Here is an 11,122-nt window from a genome sequence, read left to right as displayed (position 1 = left end):
ACCTACTTTCTGCCTCCTATAACATACTCAGTGGATGAGGTGTGCAAGGTCAACGCATCTCTATGGGTGTGCACCATGTAAGTGCAACACCTAAGGAGCAGCTATTAATTCCACCCCTTTCCTCCCACTCCAAGGAAAAAACATGTCTGAATGCAAGTGACTGAGAGTGGGGTTAGTATTGGGAACATCTTGAAAACATATTCAGGGACACACACACACACACACCTGGAGGCATAAGATACCTATGCCAGTAAAAATGGCCCATGACAACCTTAATTCCAACTGAAAGAAGGCATTCAACCCTTAGGGTAGGCATGGGATTTCAGAAGACTCCTTTCCTTTCTCATCCTCTTTCCTCCTAACACTTGTCCAATTCCATAACTCCTATTCTTACTCACTGGAGTTGATTCTGAGGTCCAAGACCTGAAATTTCAAATGCCAGTCAAATATTGAATCCACCAATACCTCTACCTAAACCAGCTCCTTCCCCAATTTCCTCATTTCTGTTCACAGCTTATTGCCTTCTAGTAAACCAAACTTGAAGCTGGTAGTTATTTTTGGCTCCTCAAGCTCACTCACCTCTCCTACGTAAATAAAGTTGCCACATCAGCCAACTCCACCTTCATAGAGTAGAGACGTGCCCATTCTCTTCCTCTTCTCCATGCCCAGGATCAGCACCTGAAAACAGGACCTCATTACTTGTTGCCTCCTATCTCACCTCCTTTTCTGCAATATCCTCACTCTAATTCCTTTCCCATACAGCTGTCTAGTCCTGCTCTGGGTTGGATCATGGCACTTCCTGGACAAAAGGCTCCAATGATTCCACATTGCTCACAGATAAAAGTCCATACTTCTTAACTCAATATTGAAAGCTGTTTTCACAATCAGTGGCAAAGCACTTTTGGATATCAGTTAAACTAGACTACTGTCTTTCTCTAAAACACCTTATGGTAGCTCTTAAGTTCCTTAAACTTACAATGTTTTAATAATCCCATTATCATAGTTACAAACATTTCTTATTCTAAAGTATAGTTTTATTTTAAAAAACATAAATTGACGTTCTAAAGGTTGAAAAATAAAAATTAATTATTTTAACTTACTATTTATGACAGAAAAATTGACTTATATATATTTATTAAAAACCCTTAGCCGGGCATGGTGGCATACTCTTGTAATCTCAGCACTTGGGAGGCTGAGACAGGAGGATTGCACAGGTTCGAAGCCAGCCTCAGCTACTTAGTGAGGCTCTCAGAAACTTAGTAAGACCCTGTTTCCAAATAAAATATAAAATATATCTGGGAGTATAGCCTGGAGGTAGAAAGCCTCTGGGTTCTACCCCCAATACCACAATAAATAAATAAATAAATAAATAAACCCTTGATAATATTTTTATTTTTTTAATAGGCTAAAGCCAAGTTCTGATGGCATACATCTCTAATCCCAGTACTGGGGAGGCTGTGACAGGAGGATTGAAGGTTCAAGGCCAGTCTCAGCAACTTAGTGAGCCTCTCAGAACCAGTAAAACCTTGTTTCAAACAACAACAAAAAAAAATGGGACTGGGATGTAGATCAGAGGTAGAGTGCCCTTGAGTTCAATCCCCAGTATAAAAAAAAGTTAAATTATGATAGACTAAAAATATTTACTATAATTTTGTAATTTGAATCATAAGAAAGTAATCTCACAGAACTGGGCACAGTGGTGCAAGCCTTGAAACTGGTAGTTATTTTGGGCACCTCATGCTTACTCACCTCTCATAATCCCATTACTTGGGAGACTGAGGCATGGAGGATTGTAGGTTTGAGGCCAGTCTCAGCAACTTATTGAGACCCTCAGCAACTTAGCAAGATCCTGGTTCAAAAGGAAAAATAAAAAGGGCTGGGGCTGTGGATCAAAGATAGAATGCCCCTGGGTTCATTCCTTAGTACAGAGAGAAAAATAGAGATAGAAAGATAAAACCGTTACATATCTTTGAAACTCTAATGCTAACTCACCTATGAAGCTTTTCCTAATGTCCTGAGCTGAATAAATATCTAGAAATCAAGAACTCTTACATCATGGAATTAGTGCCTGTATGGTGCTTCTCACCAAATATGTTATATCCTCAGATCTTATATGCTATTAGGCCAAACTGTGTTGTTTCCACTTCTATAAATGTTCTAACCTATAGAAGGTCATTGTACTTAATTTTCCAAAATCCCAAGCAATAGTACAAGCTCTCAGAATAGTATGACATAACAGGTCCAAAGACCAAAGATGTTAAATATGATACGTGAATAAATAACTGATTGAAAACCAAATAGGATCAGCCATAGAGGCAGTTATAACTTCCTAAGCTGAATCAGGAAATCTTCTGTGTTCACTGGTGTGATATATTTATTCCTGACATTTTGTCATAATATGTTCTGGGAACCACGTCATGAAGTACATGGTATTTCTCAGGGGAACAAGTAATATTATTCGGTCGCTTTTGACCAAAGGCTCATTATCAAATAAATCATAGATTTGAATAACATGTACTAAAAGCAAAGACATAATAGCTATAAATCTTCATAAAATTTATAATTACAATATAAGCTTTTTCAAATGGGCACCTATGTGCTATACATATTTATTATACTGAGGGCTCCAATATATCACAAATTATATTTGCCACATATAAAATAGAATATCCTTCATACATTTCAGTAAAGTCATTATGATAACTCTAATAAACTAACACTGAATGGAACATTTTATTTGCCTTCTTGCTACTTAGAAAGATATTTGGTGCTTGGTGTGGAAGGGGTGATTTAAATGGCTTAAGTCTCCAACTATACCATTCCTGGTATCTTTCCAAGGAGACTAAATCAGAGAACTACAGTACTATATGCATATCCATGTTCATTGTAGTACAATTCACAGTAGGCAAATTATGGAAACAACCTAGGTGTCCATCAACAGATGAATGCATTACAAACTTAAAGGATAGCCACACAATGGAATTCTACTCAACAATAAAGAAGAACAAAACTATAGCATTCTCAAGGAAAATAGATGGACCTGGAGAACATTATACTAAGTGAGATTAGCCATTCACAGAAAGAGAAGGGTCATATGTTTACTCTCATATGCAAAAGCTAGAGGTGTAATATGGATACTAAAAGGACTTCAGATAATGGAGGAGAAACCTCAAAGGAGTCGGGAAGATGGTCTAGGGGAAGAGAGGGGGAGAGGAAGGATCAATGAAGGAGTCATTTCCATCTACAGTATGTACATACTCTGTATGGGGAAAGAGGGGAGTTGGGGAAGAAGCTGGGGAAAGCCCACCAAGTGCTGTATGCATGTATGTCTCAATGACTATGAACTACATTATAGTATAAGACTATAATGCACTAACAAAAGTTAAAAAAAAATTAATAAAAGCAAATAAGCCAGGCCTGGTGGCGCACTCTTGTGATCCCAGTACCTGGAATGCAAGGAGGATCACAGGTTTGCAGCCAGCATCGTATACTTAGTAAGGCCCTTTGCAACTTAATTAGACCCTGTTTCAAAATAAAGAGTAAAAAAATAGGGCTGGAGGTATAGCTCAAAGGTTGAATGTCTCTGGGTTCCATCTCAGTACCACAAAAACAAACAAACAAATCAAATGGCTTAAGTTTTGCCTTCAAGACCAAAAACAAAACCAACCTCCAACATGCACAAGAAAGGAGGAACAATCATTTTCTTTTTATTAGTTTATTGTGGTGACCTGACACATTCAGTATAATTTTTCAGATCTTACAGCCATGTCTGAAGGCTGATGTACTAGGTTTGGAAAGGGAAATCCTAGGTTTTAGACTGGCTCTGTCACTTCTCAAGTGGCACAGCCCTTTTGAACCTCAACTACCCAAGAACAGGATTACAGGTGTGTGTCACCATGCCTGGCAGAAAACAGATTTTTATGTGAACATCTTGATTTGTTAGCAATTAAATAAAAATTTTAAAATATATTTTCTGGACATTGAAAAGTCTTTGAGCCTAATATGATGGTGCATGCCTATAAACTCAGCTACTCAAGAGACTGGCAATCCTCCTGTCAAGAGTAGAGCCAGGCACGGTGGTGGCGCACACTTGGGAGGCTGAGACAGGAGGATCACAGATTCCATAGCCAGCCTCAGAAACTTAGTGAGGCGCTCTGCAATTTAGTGAGACCCTGTTTCAAAATAAAAACTAAAATAGGTCTAGGGGTATAGCTCAAAGGCAGAATGCCTCTGGGTTCAGCCTCCAGTACCACAAAATTAAATAAACAAAGATAGCAAGAGTCAAAAACATGGCCACATCACAGAGTTAGAGAGAAAATCTCAAGACAGCATAATTACATTGCTTTTAAACAGCAAAGCCCCATTAAGAATAAGCTGTTAATAATTATCAGTATTGTTCTCCATATTGATGGCACTTCATCTATTACCATGTTTAAAAGCAAGAAATCAAACAGACATCCTCTCCATCTTCTACCTAACTCCTCAGTGTATTCAGGAACATGTGTGTTTCTTTTCAGAACACAACAGCAAGGTCACTCCGTGCCTCTCTTCTCAGAGCCTATGTGACTTCTCTCAGGGTACTTTGCACTATGCTGAAAAGCCACAAAACAATTATCATGTGTGAGAAGGATATACTAGGATCCCTATATTGTGCAATTCTGTGGACAGGACATTTACCTCAGTCAGGAAAGGAGGAGGAAGTTTCTGTAGTGTGTGGGAGAAGCAAATTTGAATCTTTTTTTTTTTTTTTTTTTTTTGCCTCCCAACAGGCTCTAGTCTCCTAAAGACTGCTCTTCAACTGAGGAAAAGCCAAAAACAAAGAAGCTTAGAACAGTGTTAATGAAGACAGAGCATCTTCATCTCTGGAAGCTCGAGTATGCTACATTTGATCTATCTCAAAGAAAGAGAGGCAGCCCTGCCCACCTACCCTTCCACTACCTTTCCACTGAGAGGATGAAAGTGCTGGTCAGGTGGAAGGGGGCCTATAAAGGACTTTCTCTACACCCCGGTCATAATATTTGAAAAGAACTCGGCTGTCCTAGAAGGAAGAAGGAAATCTGGAGATTGGGAGGATAGGGTAGATGTCCAAAGCAGGAGAGCCTGTGGGGAGAAGCAGAGGCTGCCAATCCCAGGAAACATACGGCCCAAGTTCAGTTCCCAAAGGGGAGGCCAGACCTGGTACTCTAAAACTACCCATCTCAGCAAAGTTTCTAGATGACCTATATCATTCAGACAATCATGTGGACTTGGACCATCTTCATATATGTGGCTCCCTTCTCAAAGTCTCCATCAGTGCCCCCTTAATCCTATCCCCAATAAATGAACAATCTAAGTAAAATCAAAATGCTTGCTATGCAAACCCAGTTCAATTCAGATCCTCTGGTTCCTTCTATCTGTATTGCCTTCTGTCCTGATCCATTCCTAAAGAAAAATTCCTGAGCCTCTATTGGATTATACCATCAGGGTTCAAAAAGACCAGAGAGCCTTTCCCCAATGTGTAGTCTGGGAACTTACTTGTACGATCTATGAATTTATTGTTCTATCCTTCAGTGAGATGAGGGGACTCAGATCCAGATTAGAAATAATGACAATAACAATAATAAGAAGAATGATAATAATAATGATTCAATGACATTTCTTATGCTTAACTTTAGTAAAAATTATTCACAGACAACAAAATAATACTCACTGGGCTTGAAATCCATGTTCATAACAAATATTCATGCTCTTCCTGCAGATATTTCACTTTTCTTATCTATAAACAAGGAAATTATTTTATTTGTTATTTAATTAATTAATTAATTAATTAACTTTTAGTGCTGGAGATTGAACCCAGGGGAGTTTTACCTCCAGCCTATACCCTCAGTCCTTTTTATTTTGAAACAAGATCTTGCTAAGTTTCTGAGAGACTAAGTTGCTGAGGCTGGTCTTGAACTTCCAGTCCTCCTGTCTCAGTCTTTCAGGTACTGGGATTCCAGGCATATACCATCATTCAGGGTTAATGATGTTCTTTAAAAACCAAGCTCCTGCTTCAGTTGTATCCAAGGAAAGAAGGTTTTTATGCAGTGCTAGGAAAAGGCTTGAAAGTAAAGCAGTATAATGGTGCAGGTCAAATGCAACAGGGAATGGGGCAGGAGGAGGAGAGAGAGAATTCCAAGAGGGGAAAACTTCCACCCGGTAATTCTCCATCAAGAGAGCTTCTCATCCAGGGTTGGTAGCACAGGCCTGTAATCCTAGCACTTGGGAAGCTGAGTCAGGAGGATCACAGGTTTAAGGACAGCCGAGCCACTAGCAAGACTTTCAGCAACCTAGCAAGACTCTTTTTCAAAACAAAAAAATAAAAAAGGGCTGGGAGCCGGGCGTGGTGGCGCACGCTTGTAATCCCCGCGCTTGGGAGGCGGAGACAGGAGGATGGCGCAGGTTCGAAGCCAGCCGTGCTGGCGTAAGAGACCCTGTTTCAAAAATATAAAATAGGTCTGGGAGTGTAGCCCGGAGGAAGGAGGGCTTCCAGGAACCCCAGTACCACCAAAAAAAAAAAAAAGAAAAAGGGCTGGGGGTGTAACTCAGAGGTACAATAGCCCTGGGTTCAATCTCCAGTACTGAGAGAGAGTGGGAGGAGGGGAGATTCTCTGCTAAAATTCAAAAAGAGGTTCTGTATTCTCATTTCATAATAGAAGCCATTGCCTTGCATTAACCTAAGTAAGCATTGACTTTTTATGGGTGGGCTTAAGAAATAACTCACAAAACTACAAAACAGGTATAAGATAGAAAGGCCATCTGTATTAGAAATCACCTAAGCAGACACTGAAAACTAGAAATCTTCATGTTATTTTTGTGTGTGTGTGATGCTGAGGATTGAACCCAAAGTTTCCCAAATACTAGGCAAGTGCTCTACCACTGAATTAGATCCCCAGTCCCTCTCCCACTTATTAAAAAATTTGAGCTGGCATTTCCCTCAATTTTCAAGAATATCCTCAAACTTGTGAGCCACCTGCGCCAGTCTCTTGAGTAGCTGAGTTTATAGGCATGCACCATCATATTAGGCTCAAAGACTTTTCAATGTCCAGAAAATATATTTTAAAATTTTTACTTAATTGCTAACAAATCAGGATGTTCACATAAAAATCTGTTTTCTGCCAGGCATGGTGACACACACCTGTAATCCTGTTCTTGGGAGTCTGGGACAGGTGGATCACAGATTCAAGGCCAACCTCAGCAATTTAGTGAGACCTTGTTTCAAAATAAAAAGCTAGGCATAGTAGTGGTACACACTGTAATCCCAGTACTCAGGAGGCTGAGACAGGAGGATTGCAGGTTCAAGAACAGCTGCAGCAAGTAGTGAGATTCTCATCAACCTAGTGAGATCCTTGTTTTAAAAATAAAAATAAAATTGGGTTGGAGATGTAGCTCATAAACAGAATGCCTCTGGACTCAATCACCAGTTCCACACGCAAAAATAAAGTAAAAAAATAAAAAGGGCTGGGAGTGTACCCTGGAGATAGAATGTCTAGTACCAAAATAAATAAACATAAATGTAAAAACTTTTGTTTTTTAGCTTTTCTTGAAAAATTAGATCTAGGAGCACTGACCTCAGCATATCCATTTGACAGGAATCACCTGGACCAAAAAAAAAAAAAAAAAAAAAAACTACTGAGACTTTTAAGCACCTCCAGCTCACCACAGCCCAGCACCTTCAGTCCCTAACACATTTTGTCTGACCTGCTACATTCATTTGGGTACTTGGCTGTCTCTGAAGGTGTCTGAACAATCTCTTCATCAAAGACATTAGAACTGGTCATGGAATAGGCAGCAACCAGGATTGAGGGGTGTCTCAAGGTTTGAAGACCAGAGAAGGCTTGATGCTCAGCATCCTCTGCCTACACTACACATCAGAGTGGTCCAATCCCTGTGTCAGATTACTTTCTGTCTTTTTCCAGCACTGAAATATCTTATAAGGCAATTTTTTTTCTCAGTTAAATCTCAACAATAGTTACTTATTGCATATATAGGTACCAGAAGACACTTAAAGACCTGATTCAGGCTGGGCGTGGTGGCACATGCTTGTAATCCCTGCACTTGGGAGGCAGAGACAGGGGGATCTCCGCTCAGGTTCGAAGCCAGCCTTGCTGGCTTAAGAGACCCTGTTTCCAAATAAAATATAAAAAATAGGTCTGGAAGTGTAGCCCGGAGGTAGAAGGGTTTCCAGGAACCCCAGTATCACTCACACACACACACACACACACACACACACACACACACACACCTGATTCAGACTCTGGCTTTTCTGATTATAATAAGTTAGGCAGGTTGCTTTTAAATTAATGTGGTCTCCATTTCCTCATGCATAAAATAAGTGAGTTCAGCTAGAATGATGATTAAGATCATCTAAGTGGGCCTCTCTCCAGCTACCATTTCTACTTATCTAGGACCTACTCTGCCCTCCAAAGATGTTCAAGTTTGATTAGCCTCCACAGAACCTCTTCAGACTCTCCTTTCTTTGAATTTTTTAGCTTATCACCAACACCACTGAAATTAGTATTATTTACTAATTGTCTAATTGCTTTGCTTTGCTTTGAGTATGTTGGTTCCTTCGGCACATTCAAACAGATAATTCCTTTACAAACTATAAAGTTTATTCTTCAAATCGTCCACAGTATGTTAAACTTAGCTGGTATCCAATGATTAATTATTTAAATTGAATAAAGATACAGAAAAACATGTATACAATGATAACCTTCCCAGAGAGCAACTTTTATCAGCCCCCTCAGAACTAATTATCCTTAAGAGCAGCACAACTCGACCCTATGACTCAGGCAGGCACAATATGTACTATGTGTATGAGACATCAATTAAGAGACACTAGATTACCATATTACTTTATACAAGATCAAAATTTTTTTCTACAGTTGAAAAGCCCAAAGGGGGCAATACAAATATTAACTCAAAACAACGCTGTGTGTATTGCCCACTGAAAGATATTTTTACCCACTAAGATAGGACATAAGAAAAAATTTTCTCCCACAATTAGGAAAACACACACACAAAATCGATTACTAGTAAGGGACCACAGTTTTACAGGGAAAAAACCCTTGTTCCTCCCTACCCCTTGGATGTTATCAGAGGTTCTGAGTAAGAGAAGATCGAATTAGGGTGTTGTGTGGGTGGGGATTTACCCAACATCACTGGAAAAGCAGTGGAATACAGGTTTCACTTGTTCAGGTTAAACCTCCCCCATCCCAATAAATTAAGAGTTTAGATATGTGGTCAGTCCTTTCCTGTGGAAGTAAGGCAACCAAGAGAAGAAGAAAAAAAGAATTCAAGTATAGACTTATTTTTTAGACTATAGTTCACTTAGATATGAGCTATTTATTTGGATAAGGTTTTGACTTTTACAAAGCTGGGAAAACCAAGTTATAAAAGCCTCTATTTCCGTTCCAAAGTGAAACTTACAATCCATTTTTTGTTATTGTCCTAATTATCCTATTCAATAATTTCAATATAGTTGACACTCTGTATTAACACTAAACTAAATTAACGAGTGTTAGCCAAGTATTCACAGCTAGCCAGTTCTAATGGATTTAAATTAAGTCAATTTACAAACTGCTCTCCTGTGATGAAACACCTAATACAAGTGTTTTCACTTAATTTAAAAGTTATAAGCTGGGTGTGGTGGCTCAGTCCTCAATAGACACAGACAGGATAGTCATAGTTTTGAGGACAGCCTCAGAAACTTAGTTTATAAGTCATACAAAATAATTTATTCTAAAATTTATATTATACTTATATAATGAAGAGTTTGAATCAAAAGGGAATGTACCTGTAGGGTGGGAAAGGGATTTACTAAGGTGTGTGGTAGGCAGGGTGGAATGAAAAACCACAGCCCTAATCCTCTTTAGAAAGATGGGAAATACTGATTAAATACTTATAAACTGTCCTGGGAATTCCAACAAAATTCAAGATTTTAACAATCCAAGGGTACAATAAGCATCTCAAAAACTTTAAAGGTATTTTTAAACTGTTTCCCAATGCTTTCAAACCTCTCAATGGTTTGTTTTTATCTGGTGTTTCTGATCATCCAATTAATTCATCCATCCTCTAGGAAAACCTGTCAGTCTTTCCACCGTGCCTGAAGAAGAAAGATTCTAGCTTAGGCTCTCCTGCAGCTTTCCTCTCCCCTCCCTACACACGGGGTATCTACAGGGAAATGGAAAGTCTGCCAAGACTCTGCACCCTTATATCCTTATCTCCTCCATTTAACCTCAACAGCCCATCTGCCAGCCTTAAACCTAGCTGTTTTCCCCACCACCCTATTAAGAGAGACAGGCAGAACTCTGAAGAATGAGAAATGCCACTGTTTCTTTTAATGTAAGTTAAAACCAGCTTTACTCTTCTTCAAAGGTCCTTTGAAAGAAAATACCACTCGAACGACAATTGCCTTTCCTACTCCATGAAAAGGTAAAATCCCGACCAAACGAAATGAGGCATATATTCCGTTCCTGTGCGATCATAGGAACAGGCATCGCATGGGAAAGACCTTGAAGTTCAATTCTCTGTTCATGTAAGCACAGAGCGCAAAAGGCATTTTAAACCTTTGGCGCGGCGGCGTTGTACTTAAGAAGCTCCACAAAACCTAACACAACCCCTAACGCAATGTCAAGTTCAAAGGGACTAAGGGCATCTTCTCCAAGCCATCTGCGCAACCACAGTACTGAACTCGGTGTTGCAGAGAAGCGCTCCAGCGACTCTGCCTACGGTGTCCTGCGCACACGCCAAACCTCACAAGCTCGCTCGACCGTCGGGGAACCAAGTCCTCACTTATCAGGCCCTCACACATTTGGGGTGGGGAGCCTCCTCTCCGAGGACCACCAGCACTGCCAGATCCCGCAATTCTCCTGACTTTTTACAGCTTCCCTCCCAAGGGGCGGGGCTCCGCCTCAGATAACCAAACCCGGCCACCTGGACGCCCAGTTAGTAGGGGATCCCCAAATCAGCTCGGCCAATCGCGGCCGGAGAGCCCAGACAACCAGACGTGACGTCAGGTGTGATTAACTTGGCGCGTCACCCCGACGTCAGCCTCTCATTTCTCGGACGTCCCGTCCCGGCTGCGAAACTCCGGCGACTT

This window comes from Muscardinus avellanarius, assembly GCF_963383645.1.
Source record: "Muscardinus avellanarius genome assembly, chromosome: 1".
NCBI lineage: Eukaryota > Metazoa > Chordata > Mammalia > Rodentia > Gliridae > Muscardinus > Muscardinus avellanarius.
This window is presented reverse-complemented; position numbering follows the sequence as displayed.